The following is a 3,390-nucleotide window of genomic DNA, read 5'->3' as shown; positions in this document are numbered from 1 at the left end:
CAAATGAACATGCACTGTCTGAAGTGAAGATGTAACTTTTAAGGGGATGGTCTATTGTCACTCCCACTTTTTAGAGAACTGACGAATGTTATCCAAAGTTACGAAGAACAAGACTCAATTCTCACGATTTAGAATTGAGCTTCGCAAAGCTTTAAACTAAGTGGAGTTTAACTAAATATGGATTGAATCATGCTTAACCTAATGAAAAGAAAATAATGAAAGAAAAGTAGAACTTCCATAAATAACTAAAGAAATATAAATTCTACTATAAGTTTAAAGGTTAAATCTAAGAGGTATTTATAACACAAGAGTTCTAAGTAAATAAAATAATTAATTCCTAAATCAAAGGTAATCTTCTCATGTAATCTGGCAAGGTTAAATATAACTGTTACTTTATTCCACGGTAACGGTAGTTCCACAGGAATACCGTTTTCCTCAAGCCTATGAGCCTATGAAATACTTGCATATCCTTGTTGTCCAGGATAGATGCACTAGCTTCAATAACATAGTACTCTAGCTTATTTCCTGTTAAAGCAAGTCATACACCATCTCCCAGAGCCTTGTTGAAACTTGCCAGGGCGAGCTCGAGCTCGAGCTTTCGAAATGCAGAACGCCAATATTGTTGAGCACTTCTACTGGCACAGCTTGACGCCTTGACCTCCCTTTTCCAGAAGATTACGTGCCGTTTTGAAGGCATCAAGGGAAGCACCTGAGTCAGATGAAATTAACAACTCCCCTGGATCAAGAAATGCCTGAGCATCCCGAGGATCGATTTTCGCAGCCTTTCTGAGAAATTCTTGGGCCTTTTAAACCTGACCAAGCTGAAGATATATGAGCCTAAGAGCATTCAATGTCTCGCAACTATCAGGATAAACCTCTAAAACTTTTTCAAAGTTCGAAAGTGCACTCCTAAAATCTTCCGACTTAAGTTTCACTTGTCCCAAACCATAGTAAGGAAACACAAATTCAATAGGCTTATTATTGATTTCCTCAATAGATACCATGTAATAGTATCCAGCTTTCTCAAAGTCCCCTTTGCTGTGATAAGAGCGTGCTAGATTGTAGAAGAATGCGATTTCATTGGACCATGATCGGTGACACCGAGAGCTGTTTCAGTCGGTTGCTCGACTAAAAAGTGTTGTCCAGTGAAGAAAAAGTGATTTGCTAGATAGTTCAGTGCCATTGCACAATAGGGATATATCTCAGAAGCTCTAAGCATTTTGTCCATGCCTTTCTCAATCCCAGCAGCGTCATTTGCTTGTAAATCCATGATTGCCAATGCAACAAGAGCTTCAACATTCTCTGCTAACTCCAAAACTCGATGAAATGCCTGTCTAGCCTTCTGAAATTGACCCAATTTATATCGACAGAGACCAATCCCGAGTCTCACAGCTCCAGGACAATTAGGATACAGTTGCAAAGTCTTTTTATATAACTCCAACGAATCAGAATAACGACCACGATTGAACCCGACACATGCCTGACCAAGAAGAGCAGGAACATTATTGTCATCTACTTCCAATACAATCTTAAACGCGGAAAATGTCTGTTCTACTTCACCTTTTGCCAGGAGAAGCTGACCTTTTCTAACCCAAGTTGAAGGCTCGTGCATATCGATTCTCGATGCTTTATTGTAATACTAAGTAGCCAAAATAAGTTGTTCCTCTTTTTCTCTTTGTCTCGTCTCGATTTTTCCGAGGTAGCTGTGATAAGCCCCTAAAGCAATTAGGAAAGCAATCCTCTCGTATCTAACATCGGCATAATACTCATCGATTTCAAGAGTGAATCCTTCATCCAGAATTTGTCGGAACTGTTCGACCTTCCCTTGCTTAAAGTATTCCCTCGCGATGATAAGCCAAAGATCGAGAGGAGCTTGCTCGGCTTTGAGGATATCAAGAATATCAGAAGCATTCGGGAAGATGATCCAGGGCCACCCGCACCTCCTCCTCTGAGTTTTGAACCGGTATATACACGCACGCCATTGATCGCTAGACCGAGACTGAAATCTTCTCTTAAATCGATCTCAACCCTAGATATATATTTTTACCACCGCCTCTTGTTCTTTTCTTTTATAATTGGGGCGAATACCTGATCGGTGACTTGTTATACTATTAGGTTTAGTATTAGAGCTATGGTTGGTTTACTTATTATATTTCTTCAATTTAAAAAATTAATTGATTTAATTTTACATAAAAAACATTAACTAATAATAAATTTAATCGTCATTTTTATTAATTTAATTAAATTTAATCTTAAACTTTTTTAAAAATAAATTTATCTATGAATTCTTTTAAAGAGTATAATTATTAGGATTATTATTAACATAAATAAGACTTCAAATATTAAAATTTTAACAACAATGGCGTGTCAATATGATATTCTATATGTACTTCATGCTTTTTAAAATTATTTTATATTTTGAATAATTTTATAAAATTTAAATTAATTATTGACATGTTATGTACGATATATACTCATATGAATAGTTGAATAAAATTGTCGTATTAAGCTATAAACATCATTAAAATTTTAAAATTTAATAAATATTTTTATTAAAAATGATTAAATTATTTGAAATTTTTATTATTAATTTAACAAAATAATTTAAAAAATATATAGATATTAAAAATTAAATTTATTGTTATAATAGTTTTAACCTTATTTAAGTTATACCGAAATTATAATACAAAAAGGAAATTAAACATATTATTTTGATAAAGCAAAACATAAAAATATTGAACTTACAATAAAATAAATAATAATGAAACTTTATTGTACATTGAGTTAAATAAGAAATACAATTCAGTCACATGAGTTGAATATTATATACTATAATTTATAAAAACAAATCACAACAAAGACATCCATAGGTCATAAAAACAAATCACAATAAAGACATCCATAGGTCATAAAAAAGTAGTATATTTGTCAGATGGCGGCTCTTTCACAAATTTCAGCCACGAAAGATATTTTGTAAGACACAATGGGACCCGCCAAAACCTCTCTATTGTATCACACGTGGCCTTCCCTCAACAAATCTCCAAAACTAACTTAAGTCTCCACTTACCGTTGTTTTTTTTCCTCTATGTTATATGGTTGGTTCTGATTAATCCAGACTATTCGGGTTCTTTGATAAGTGAATCTAATGGATATTTTTTTAAATATATAAAGATTTAAACTTTAAATAGTTAAATGATATTAAACTGTTTATAAATCAAATCAAATTTATTTTGTAAAAAAACCCATTTTGTAAAATATTGTAACAAATTATGTGATATTTCATTTTTTATATTTAAAAAAATTATATATTTATACTTAAATTCAATAATATATAATTAGTGAATATCTAAAAAAATTATATGGCGTTATGTTATTGGCCTATTGGTTTAC

At 32.4% G+C, this 3,390-nt stretch overlaps 1 pseudogene; it reads right to left on the bottom strand.

Moving 5' to 3' along the window:
* Nucleotides 1-245: 245 nt before the first annotated feature.
* LOC120130020 lies at nt 246-2,023 on the bottom strand (annotated as a pseudogene).
* Nucleotides 2,024-3,390: the final 1,367 nt, after the last annotated feature.

Source organism: Hibiscus syriacus, unplaced genomic scaffold (assembly GCF_006381635.1).
Source record: "Hibiscus syriacus cultivar Baekdansim isolate YM2019G1 unplaced genomic scaffold, ASM638163v2 tig00110505_pilon, whole genome shotgun sequence".
NCBI classification, from domain to species: domain Eukaryota; kingdom Viridiplantae; phylum Streptophyta; class Magnoliopsida; order Malvales; family Malvaceae; genus Hibiscus; species Hibiscus syriacus.
The sequence above is the reverse complement of the archived record's forward strand: the minus strand, read 5'-3'. Positions and strand labels throughout refer to the sequence as shown.